Genomic DNA, 12,494 nt, shown 5'->3' with positions numbered 1-12,494 from the left:
GTCGTGTGGATAGTTTCACAAGAATCAGACAAAGGTTTAAGCATCGCTTGTTCTAGATAAAACTGCAAAAAAAAAACAACAACCCATAATGTACTTCTTTGCGGCTCTGTTTGCCCAAATCATATATTCACAACGTGAAATTAGAAAATAATATTACGTAACCAAAATTCGCAATATGGAAACAGAACCTGTGTAATTGTTGACAGATTATGTACTTGTAACATTTTTACAAGACGAACTACAACATTTAAAAAATGACTTGTATGTACTTGATATCTCTAATCAATCCACTGCACTGCATTAAAACAAAACGAAAACTAAAACGCCCTGGGCATACCGTTTCGCGCTTCTGTAAATCAAGTTAAAAATATCTCAAGACCGATACTGGTCATAATGAAACCATCTTTCGTGTATGTTTTCTTTAAAGTACCGAGACCAGCCATATACTGTATATATACCATATACAGTAAGTACAGACGTTTAAAAAGCTCCACTCATGCCGACGATGCAGCATGAAGAAGCGCAACCTAACGTTTGACAGACAAAAGCCGGGCGCCGCGACGAGCAATATGAAATCAAACTGACAGCACACGGCGTTTCGCGCTGACTCAAAAGTGATCTCGACAGACGCTGTTCTCTGCATAACGCTGAAAGAGCTAAAGAGCGTTTCTGTTGAGACGTAACAAGCTCGTTTCTTTCTACCATGATGTCACCATGACCAAATCTGTCTTTAAACACCTTGCTCAGTCTCTGACGAGACTGTCAAAAATTGCTTTCGCCGATTGTATTGCAAACCGGCGGAAGCGGGGTATTGGGAAAAGTTTTCAACTAGCAATAATCGCGCCTCGGCTAAACCTCACAGGCTACGATACTGCCACTGCGCAAAGCTGACGGTTGCCAGGCAACCGCGGGGATCCTATGGAAATCGTTATCGATCGTCCCATGGCATGTCGTTGCGGTAACGCTTCATATTTGTCGTGTTCTTCTTCTTCTAGCTTGAGGTTTTGAAGAATTTCATGACAGACAAGGGCTCCGTTGGGAACAAAGGGCGTTGTGAGAAAACCGTTGCTTCTTTTTAGCAGCAGAAATACAACCCTTTAAATACAAGATGACAGAACAATGACGAAGGGCATGCCGGGAGGAACTCATGCACTACAGAGGAAAGGGGGCGGGCACGTACAGTTCACATTCAAGCCACAAGTACTCTTCTCGGATGTTGCACGAACAAATCCTAACGTCCTGAAAGCATTGCAGCATGTTTGTGTCCCACTTCTCGTGGCTGCAGGACGACTGACACGAACGGACAAACACAATCTGTGGCGTGTAGCGTGACATAGTCTTGCAGGCATCGTGCTGTCTCACTGCAATACTATACCGCTGGAGGAAACAGTCCATCTGGCCATGAAACTCATTTGAACGTCTAGCTACAGCAAATAACAATATCATGATTTATTCAGGATGTGTGGAATCAGCACGTCCCGGAGACAGCTTCCGAAATCGTGAGCATTCTCTGGTGGTGTCCTGCAGGCCTCCTGTGGGCGTGCGTTGGTGGTATAGTGGTGAGCATAGCTGCCTTCCAAGCAGAAAAATGTTTTCAAATGCTGTCATGAGCCTTGGATTGTGACTAGCAAAGCGAAGCCTTTTGAAAGAGCTAAAGCACTGCAAAACGGAATTGAAAGAGAATCTTACAGGGGATTCTGAGCGGTGTCTGCAAACATGCAGTCCGATACGGGTGCTGAAAGCTTGAGCTACTCTCAATGTCATGCTGCCTTTCCCCGGAGTAAATCTGTTACATTGAAAGAATGCTTCTGGCAGGTTCAAAAAGGGACCCTTGTTAATTGGAGAAATCAATGATTTCGAATGAATTCTGTATGCGTTAAAAGACAGCTATACACAGAAAACATGCAGGACACTGCTCATGATGTTTCCCGAGCCGAAACACAGTGCGTTTTTCCAAGCCATCTGACAAAGCCCGCCCACTGAAAACTGCAGCAGATCGTGTAAAGACGTTCAACTTTGTAACTACTGCACGCACAGGAAGAACCAGGGAAAATCTGATCATGTTTCTCTATAACAACAATAAAAAAAAACATTATTTTACATATCACCTTTATGTGCAATAAAATTTATGCGCAAAGAAATTTAAAATAGTCTTCTTTAGGTGTGAGGGTAGGAGTGGATCACAGCAGGCATAATTGGCAAATTAGGAAAACAAAGAACTGGACAGGCGAGACATTTATCCAGAGAGCGAGTGATCAGAAAAAGGAACAGCTGTTACACCCAGGTTTTACGCTCTCTCTCTGTTGAATGAATGAAAGCATTTTATTAAAAACGCGTTTGCGTTTGTCTGGGTATTTACTTTGTAATCTGTGGTTTACATCTACTGTATTGTTTTGAGATGCCACTTTTAAAGGTGATATGTAAAATAAAGTTTTTTATTATTGTTATAGAGAAACATGATCAGATTTTCCCTGGTTCAGAAAAAAGACGATTAATCTTTTCACTTGTATGTCATCGGAAAATACAATCAGTTTCTGCTTTGTGTAAGGATGGTGTCAAAAAGTAATCTAAGTGGTGAGAAAGCTGTGCTCCTCAAAGCGCTTTACAGGATAAAAACAATAACAACAATAGTGGCTGGGCAAACGATTTTTTTCTATAGAAATACAAAATGAGATACTGTATAATGATGTGCATGAACAAAGTTATACTGCAATTTTCCTTAGATACGCGATTAAAAAAAATAAACATTTTTGAATCCCTGGTGGAACACATTCCATAAGAGTCAGCGCTTTTATACAGTATATCGCCTTTAAACACATATATTTAAACACGCGTTTACGATTTAAATCAAAACGCGATTCAAATCAATATAAATGTTTATTTTGTAACGCATAGGTGACTATTCATTGTTATTAAAAAGACTTAAATTCGATCATGTTGTGATATTTAGAAATATAAATTTGTTTGGTGCGAGTGAGGTTTTATTTAATCTCTGACCAAGGGAAACGTTTAATTTTTTCAAAGAAATGTTTGTTAAAAAATAAAGTCATAGTTCCATGGGATTCAATCACAGACCATGTGACATGGAAGTCAGGAACCTAACCCACAGCACCACCAGACAGTCGCATGCTGAGGGCTGAAAACTACAGAAACATTATCGACAATGTACAAATTTGATAAAGCTATAAAATAATGTAATTAGGCACAGAAGAAGTTTACAGCACAGTACAATAATAAATGCTGACCATGAGTTTAGAAGCATAAATTACCTTACACTCAATTTAAACACAAGCTGTCTTTAGCCCTCTAAGCTGGTTCATACAGAAATGTAGAGATCCAGGCTCAGAACACACAGCTTCATTAGCGAATACATATGCAGGACAAGTGGAGAAGACGTTTTACAGTGGATGGATTTTTAGAAACATCCCATCAGTGACATCACTGAAGTCAACTCCTAGGTAACTGTCGTGTGGATAGTTTCACAAGAATCAGACAAAGGTTTAAGCATCGCTTGTTCTAGATAAAACTGCAAAAAAAAAACAACAACCCATAATGTACTTCTTTGCGGCTCTGTTTGCCCAAATCATATATTCACAACGTGAAATTAGAAAATAATATTACGTAACCAAAATTCGCAATATGGAAACAGAACCTGTGTAATTGTTGACAGATTATGTACTTGTAACATTTTTACAAGACGAACTACAACATTTAAAAAATGACTTGTATGTACTTGATATCTCTAATCAATCCACTGCACTGCATTAAAACAAAACGAAAACTAAAACGCCCTGGGCATACCGTTTCGCGCTTCTGTAAATCAAGTTAAAAATATCTCAAGACCGATACTGGTCATAATGAAACCATCTTTCGTGTATGTTTTCTTTAAAGTACCGAGACCAGCCATATACTGTATATATACCATATACAGTAAGTACAGACGTTTAAAAAGCTCCACTCATGCCGACGATGCAGCATGAAGAAGCGCAACCTAACGTTTGACAGACAAAAGCCGGGCGCCGCGACGAGCAATATGAAATCAAACTGACAGCACACGGCGTTTCGCGCTGACTCAAAAGTGATCTCGACAGACGCTGTTCTCTGCATAACGCTGAAAGAGCTAAAGAGCGTTTCTGTTGAGACGTAACAAGCTCGTTTCTTTCTACCATGATGTCACCATGACCAAATCTGTCTTTAAACACCTTGCTCAGTCTCTGACGAGACTGTCAAAAATTGCTTTCGCCGATTGTATTGCAAACCGGCGGAAGCGGGGTATTGGGAAAAGTTTTCAACTAGCAATAATCGCGCCTCAGCTAAACCTCACAGGCTACGATACTGCCACTGCGCAAAGCTGACGGTTGCCAGGCAACCGCGGGGATCCTATGGAAATCGTTATCGATCATCCCATGGCATGTCGTTGCGGTAACGCTTCATATTTGTCGTGTTCTTCTTCTTCTAGCTTGAGGTTTTGAAGAATTTCATGACAGACAAGGGCTCCGTTGGGAACAAAGGGCGTTGTGAGAAAACCGTTGCTTCTTTTTAGCAGCAGAAATACAACCCTTTAAATACAAGATGACAGAACAATGACGAAGGGCATGCCGGGAGGAACTCATGCACTACAGAGGAAAGGGGGTGGGCACGTACAGTTCACATTCAAGCCACAAGTACTCTTCTCGGATGTTGCACAAACAAATCCTAACGTCCTGAAAGCATTGCAGCATGTTTGTGTCCCACTTCTCGTGGCTGCAGGACGACTGACACGAACGGACAAACACAATCTGTGGCGTGTAGCGTGACATAGTCTTGCAGGCATCGTGCTGTCTCACTGCAATACTATACCGCTGGAGGAAACAGTCCATCTGGCCATGAAACTCATTTGAACGTCTAGCTACAGCAAATAACAATATCATGATTTATTCAGGATGTGTGGAATCAGCACGTCCCGGAGACAGCTTCCGAAATCGTGAGCATTCTCTGGTGGTGTCCTGCAGGCCTCCTGTGGGCGTGCGTTGGTGGTATAGTGGTGAGCATAGCTGCCTTCCAAGCAGAAAAATGTTTTCAAATGCTGTCATGAGCCTTGGATTGTGACTAGCAAAGCGAAGCCTTTTGAAAGAGCTAAAGCACTGCAAAACGGAATTGAAAGAGAATCTTACAGGGGATTCTGAGCGGTGTCTGCAAACATGCAGTCCGATACGGGTGCTGAAAGCTTGAGCTACTCTCAATGTCATGCTGCCTTTCCCCGGAGTAAATCTGTTACATTGAAAGAATGCTTCTGGCAGGTTCAAAAAGGGACCCTTGTTAATTGGAGAAATCAATGATTTCGAATGAATTCTGTATGCGTTAAAAGACAGCTATACACAGAAAACATGCAGGACACTGCTCATGATGTTTCCCGAGCCGAAACACAGTGCGTTTTTCCAAGCCATCTGACAAAGCCCGCCCACTGAAAACTGCAGCAGATCGTGTAAAGACGTTCAACTTTGTAACTACTGCACGCACAGGAAGAACCAGGGAAAATCTGATCATGTTTCTCTATAACAACAATAAAAAAAACATTATTTTACATATCACCTTTATGTGCAATAAAATTTATGCGCAAAGAAATTTAAAATAGTCTTCTTTAGGTGTGAGGGTAGGAGTGGATCACAGCAGGCATAATTGGCAAATTAGGAAAACAAAGAACTGGACAGGCGAGACATTTATCCAGAGAGCGAGTGATCAGAAAAAGGAACAGCTGTTACACCCAGGTTTTACGCTCTCTCTCTCTGTTGAATGAATGAAAGCATTTTATTAAAAACGCGTTTGCGTTTGTCTGGGTATTTACTTTGTAATCTGTGGTTTACATCTACTGTATTGTTTTGAGATGCCACTTTTAAAGGTGATATGTAAAATAAAGTTTTTTATTATTGTTATAGAGAAACATGATCAGATTTTCCCTGGTTCAGAAAAAAGACGATTAAAATCTGTAATCTTTTCACTTGTATGTCATCGGAAAATACAATCAGTTTCTGCTTTGTGTAAGGATGGTGTCAAAAAGTAATCTAAGTGGTGAGAAAGCTGTGCTCCTCAAAGCGCTTTACAGGATAAAAACAATAACAACAATAGTGGCTGGGCAAACGATTTTTTTTTATAGAAATACAAAATGAGATACTGTATAATGATGTGCATGAACAAAGTTATACTGCAATTTTCCTTAGATACGCGATTAAAAAAAATAAAAAAATGTGAATCCCTGGCGGAACACATTCCATAAGAATCAGCGCTTTTATACAGTATGTCGCCTTTAAACACATATATTTAAACACGCGTTTACGATTTAAATCAAAACGTGATTCAAATCAATATAAATGTTTATTTTGTAACGCATAGGTGACTATTCATTGTTATTAAAAAGACTTAAATTCGATCATGTTGTGATATTTAGAAATATAAATTTGTTTGGTGCGAGTGAGGTTTTATTTAATCTCTGACCCAGGGAAACGTTTAATTTTTTCAAAGAAATGTTTGTTAAAAAATAAAGTCATAGTTCCATGGGATTCAATCACAGACCATGTGACATGGAAGTCAGGAACCTAACCCACAGCACCACCAGTCGCATGCTGAGGGCTGAAAACTACAGAAACATTATCGACAATGTACAAATTTGATAAAGCTATAAAATAATGTAATTAGGCACAGAAGAAGTTTACAGCACAGTACAATAATAAATGCTGACCATGAGTTTAGAAGCATAAATTACCTTACACTAAATTTAAACACAAGCTGTCTTTAGCCCTCTAACCTGGTTCATACAGAAATGTAGAGATCCAGGCTCAGAACACACAGCTTCATTAGCGAATACATATGCAGGACAAGTGGAGAAGACGTTTTACAGTGGATGGATTTTTAGAAACATCCCATCAGTGACATCACTGAAGTCAACTCCTAGGTAACTGTCGTGTGGATAGTTTCACAAGAATCAGACAAAGGTTTAAGCATCGCTTGTTCTAGATAAAACTGCAAAAAAAAAACAACAACCCATAATGTACTTCTTTGCGGCTCTGTTTGCCCAAATCATATATTCACAACGTGAAATTAGAAAATAATATTACGTAACCAAAATTCGCAATATGGAAACAGAACCTGTGTAATTGTTGACAGATTATGTACTTGTAACATTTTTACAAGACGAACTACAACATTTAAAAAATGACTTGTATGTACTTGATATCTCTAATCAATCCACTGCACTGCATTAAAACAAAACGAAAACTAAAACGCCCTGGGCATACCGTTTCGCGCTTCTGTAAATCAAGTTAAAAATATCTCAAGACCGATACTGGTCATAATGAAACCATCTTTCGTGTATGTTTTCTTTAAAGTACCGAGACCAGCCATATACTGTATATATACCATATACAGTAAGTACAGACGTTTAAAAAGCTCCACTCATGCCGACGATGCAGCATGAAGAAGCGCAACCTAACGTTTGACAGACAAAAGCCGGGCGCCGCGACGAGCAATATGAAATCAAACTGACAGCACACGGCGTTTCGCGCTGACTCAAAAGTGATCTCGACAGACGCTGTTCTCTGCATAACGCTGAAAGAGCTAAAGAGCGTTTCTGTTGAGACGTAACAAGCTCGTTTCTTTCTACCATGATGTCACCATGACCAAATCTGTCTTTAAACACCTTGCTCAGTCTCTGACGAGACTGTCAAAAATTGCTTTCGCCGATTGTATTGCAAACCGGCGGAAGCGGGGTATTGGGAAAAGTTTTCAACTAGCAATAATCGCGCCTCGGCTAAACCTCACAGGCTACGATACTGCCACTGCGCAAAGCTGACGGTTGCCAGGCAACCGCGGGGATCCTATGGAAATCGTTATCGATCGTCCCATGGCATGTCGTTGCGGTAACGCTTCATATTTGTCGTGTTCTTCTTCTTCTAGCTTGAGGTTTTGAAGAATTTCATGACAGACAAGGGCTCCGTTGGGAACAAAGGGCGTTGTGAGAAAACCGTTGCTTCTTTTTAGCAGCAGAAATACAACCCTTTAAATACAAGATGACAGAACAATGACGAAGGGCATGCCGGGAGGAACTCATGCACTACAGAGGAAAGGGGGCGGGCACGTACAGTTCACATTCAAGCCACAAGTACTCTTCTTGGATGTTGCACAAACAAATCCTAACGTCCTGAAAGCATTGCAGCATGTTTGTGTCCCACTTCTCGTGGCTGCAGGACGACTGACACGAACGGACAAACACAATCTGTGGCGTGTAGCGTGACATAGTCTTGCAGGCATCGTGCTGTCTCACTGCAATACTATACCGCTGGAGGAAACAGTCCATCTGGCCATGAAACTCATTTGAACGTCTAGCTACAGCAAATAACAATATCATGATTTATTCAGGATGTGTGGAATCAGCACGTCCCGGAGACAGCTTCCGAAATCGTGAGCATTCTCTGGTGGTGTCCTGCAGGCCTCCTGTGGGCGTGCGTTGGTGGTATAGTGGTGAGCATAGCTGCCTTCCAAGCAGAAAAATGTTTTCAAATGCTGTCATGAGCCTTGGATTGTGACTAGCAAAGCGAAGCCTTTTGAAAGAGCTAAAGCACTGCAAAACGGAATTGAAAGAGAATCTTACAGGGGATTCTGAGCGGTGTCTGCAAACATGCAGTCCGATACGGGTGCTGAAAGCTTGAGCTACTCTCAATGTCATGCTGCCTTTCCCCGGAGTAAATCTGTTACATTGAAAGAATGCTTCTGGCAGGTTCAAAAAGGGACCCTTGTTAATTGGAGAAATCAATGATTTCGAATGAATTCTGTATGCGTTAAAAGACAGCTATACACAGAAAACATGCAGGACACTGCTCATGATGTTTCCCGAGCCGAAACACAGTGCGTTTTTCCAAGCCATCTGACAAAGCCCGCCCACTGAAAACTGCAGCAGATCGTGTAAAGACGTTCAACTTTGTAACTACTGCACGCACAGGAAGAACCAGGGAAAATCTGATCATGTTTCTCTATAACAACAATAAAAAAAAACATTATTTTACATATCACCTTTATGTGCAATAAAATTTATGCGCAAAGAAATTTAAAATAGTCTTCTTTAGGTGTGAGGGTAGGAGTGGATCACAGCAGGCATAATTGGCAAATTAGGAAAACAAAGAACTGGACAGGCGAGACATTTATCCAGAGAGCGAGTGATCAGAAAAAGGAACAGCTGTTACACCCAGGTTTTACGCTCTCTCTCTGTTGAATGAATGAAAGCATTTTATTAAAAACGCGTTTGCGTTTGTCTGGGTATTTACTTTGTAATCTGTGGTTTACATCTACTGTATTGTTTTGAGATGCCACTTTTAAAGGTGATATGTAAAATAAAGTTTTTTATTATTGTTATAGAGAAACATGATCAGATTTTCCCTGGTTCAGAAAAAAGACGATTAATCTTTTCACTTGTATGTCATCGGAAAATACAATCGGTTTCTGCTTTGTGTAAGGATGGTGTCAAAAAGTAATCTAAGTGGTGAGAAAGCTGTGCTCCTCAAAGCGCTTTACAGGATAAAAACAATAACAACAATAGTGGCTGGGCAAACGATTTTTTTCTATAGAAATACAAAATGAGATACTGTATAATGATGTGCATGAACAAAGTTATACTGCAATTTTCCTTAGATACGCGATTAAAAAAAATAAACATTTTTGAATCCCTGGCGGAACACATTCCATAAGAGTCAGCGCTTTTATACAGTATATCGCCTTTAAACACATATATTTAAACACGCGTTTACGATTTAAATCAAAACGCGATTCAAATCAATATAAATGTTTATTTTGTAACGCATAGGTGACTATTCATTGTTATTAAAAAGACTTAAATTCGATCATGTTGTGATATTTAGAAATATAAATTTGTTTGGTGCGAGTGAGGTTTTATTTAATCTCTGACCCAGGGAAACGTTTAATTTTTTCAAAGAAATGTTTGTTAAAAAATAAAGTCATAGTTCCATGGGATTCAATCACAGACCATGTGACATGGAAGTCAGGAACCTAACCCACAGCACCACCAGTCGCATGCTGAGGGCTGAAAACTACAGAAACATTATCGACAATGTACAAATTTGATAAAGCTATAAAATAATGTAATTAGGCACAGAAGAAGTTTACAGCACAGTACAATAATAAATGCTGACCATGAGTTTAGAAGCATAAATTACCTTACACTAAATTTAAACACAAGCTGTCTTTAGCCCTCTAAGCTGGTTCATACAGAAATGTAGAGATCCAGGCTCAGAACACACAGCTTCATTAGCGAATACATATGCAGGACAAGTGGAGAAGACGTTTTACAGTGGATGGATTTTTAGAAACATCCCATCAGTGACATCACTGAAGTCAACTCCTAGGTAACTGTCGTGTGGATAGTTTCACAAGAATCAGACAAAGGTTTAAGCATCGCTTGTTCTAGATAAAACTGCAAAAAAAAAACAACAACCCATAATGTACTTCTTTGCGGCTCTGTTTGCCCAAATCATATATTCACAACGTGAAATTAGAAAATAATATTACGTAACCAAAATTCGCAATATGGAAACAGAACCTGTGTAATTGTTGACAGATTATGTACTTGTAACATTTTTACAAGACGAACTACAACATTTAAAAAATGACTTGTATGTACTTGATATCTCTAATCAATCCACTGCACTGCATTAAAACAAAACGAAAACTAAAACGCCCTGGGCATACCGTTTCGCGCTTCTGTAAATCAAGTTAAAAATATCTCAAGACCGATACTGGTCATAATGAAACCATCTTTCGTGTATGTTTTCTTTAAAGTACCGAGACCAGCCATATACTGTATATATACCATATACAGTAAGTACAGACGTTTAAAAAGCTCCACTCATGCCGACGATGCAGCATGAAGAAGCGCAACCTAACGTTTGACAGACAAAAGCCGGGCGCCGCGACGAGCAATATGAAATCAAACTGACAGCACACGGCGTTTCGCGCTGACTCAAAAGTGATCTCGACAGACGCTGTTCTCTGCATAACGCTGAAAGAGCTAAAGAGCGTTTCTGTTGAGACGTAACAAGCTCGTTTCTTTCTACCATGATGTCACCATGACCAAATCTGTCTTTAAACACCTTGCTCAGTCTCTGACGAGACTGTCAAAAATTGCTTTCGCCGATTGTATTGCAAACCGGCGGAAGCGGGGTATTGGGAAAAGTTTTCAACTAGCAATAATCGCGCCTCGGCTAAACCTCACAGGCTACGATACTGCCACTGCGCAAAGCTGACGGTTGCCAGGCAACCGCGGGGATCCTATGGAAATCGTTATCGATCGTCCCATGGCATGTCGTTGCGGTAACGCTTCATATTTGTCGTGTTCTTCTTCTTCTAGCTTGAGGTTTTGAAGAATTTCATGACAGACAAGGGCTCCGTTGGGAACAAAGGGCGTTGTGAGAAAACCGTTGCTTCTTTTTAGCAGCAGAAATACAACCCTTTAAATACAAGATGACAGAACAATGACGAAGGGCATGCCGGGAGGAACTCATGCACTACAGAGGAAAGGGGGCGGGCACGTACAGTTCACATTCAAGCCACAAGTACTCTTCTTGGATGTTGCACAAACAAATCCTAACGTCCTGAAAGCATTGCAGCATGTTTGTGTCCCACTTCTCGTGGCTGCAGGACGACTGACACGAACGGACAAACACAATCTGTGGCGTGTAGCGTGACATAGTCTTGCAGGCATCGTGCTGTCTCACTGCAATACTATACCGCTGGAGGAAACAGTCCATCTGGCCATGAAACTCATTTGAACGTCTAGCTACAGCAAATAACAATATCATGATTTATTCAGGATGTGTGGAATCAGCACGTCCCGGAGACAGCTTCCGAAATCGTGAGCATTCTCTGGTGGTGTCCTGCAGGCCTCCTGTGGGCGTGCGTTGGTGGTATAGTGGTGAGCATAGCTGCCTTCCAAGCAGAAAAATGTTTTCAAATGCTGTCATGAGCCTTGGATTGTGACTAGCAAAGCGAAGCCTTTTGAAAGAGCTAAAGCACTGCAAAACGGAATTGAAAGAGAATCTTACAGGGGATTCTGAGCGGTGTCTGCAAACATGCAGTCCGATACGGGTGCTGAAAGCTTGAGCTACTCTCAATGTCATGCTGCCTTTCCCCGGAGTAAATCTGTTACATTGAAAGAATGCTTCTGGCAGGTTCAAAAAGGGACCCTTGTTAATTGGAGAAATCAATGATTTCGAATGAATTCTGTATGCGTTAAAAGACAGCTATACACAGAAAACATGCAGGACACTGCTCATGATGTTTCCCGAGCCGAAACACAGTGCGTTTTTCCAAGCCATCTGACAAAGCCCGCCCACTGAAAACTGCAGCAGATCGTGTAAAGACGTTCAACTTTGTAACTACTGCACGCACAGGAAGAACCAGGGAAAATCTGATCATGTTTCTCTATAACAACAATAAAAAAAAACATTATTTTA

At 40.7% G+C, this 12,494-nt stretch overlaps 4 non-coding genes across 4 annotated transcripts; all 4 read right to left on the bottom strand.

Annotated features, from left to right (window-relative positions):
• Window positions 1-747: 747 nt before the first annotated feature.
• LOC138228170 (U4 spliceosomal RNA) lies at window positions 748-889 on the bottom strand. The gene has a single exon (XR_011185256.1). It is a non-coding gene; the product is annotated as a U4 spliceosomal RNA (small nuclear RNA).
• A 3,322-nt stretch (window positions 890-4,211) lies between these two features.
• LOC138228199 (U4 spliceosomal RNA) lies at window positions 4,212-4,353 on the bottom strand. Its single transcript, XR_011185285.1, has one exon. It is a non-coding gene; the product is annotated as a U4 spliceosomal RNA (small nuclear RNA).
• A 3,328-nt stretch (window positions 4,354-7,681) lies between these two features.
• On the bottom strand, window positions 7,682-7,823 carry LOC138228169 (U4 spliceosomal RNA). Its single transcript, XR_011185254.1, has one exon. It is a non-coding gene; the product is annotated as a U4 spliceosomal RNA (small nuclear RNA).
• Window positions 7,824-11,141: 3,318 nt separating this feature from the next.
• On the bottom strand, window positions 11,142-11,283 carry LOC138228167 (U4 spliceosomal RNA). The gene has a single exon (XR_011185252.1). It is a non-coding gene; the product is annotated as a U4 spliceosomal RNA (small nuclear RNA).
• Window positions 11,284-12,494: the final 1,211 nt, after the last annotated feature.

The sequence above is a fragment of the Lepisosteus oculatus genome, unplaced genomic scaffold, assembly GCF_040954835.1.
Source record: "Lepisosteus oculatus isolate fLepOcu1 unplaced genomic scaffold, fLepOcu1.hap2 HAP2_SCAFFOLD_40, whole genome shotgun sequence".
In the NCBI taxonomy this organism is placed as follows: domain Eukaryota; kingdom Metazoa; phylum Chordata; class Actinopteri; order Semionotiformes; family Lepisosteidae; genus Lepisosteus; species Lepisosteus oculatus.
Note: the sequence above shows the minus strand (reverse complement) of the source record. Positions and strands in the feature narration are given on the sequence as shown.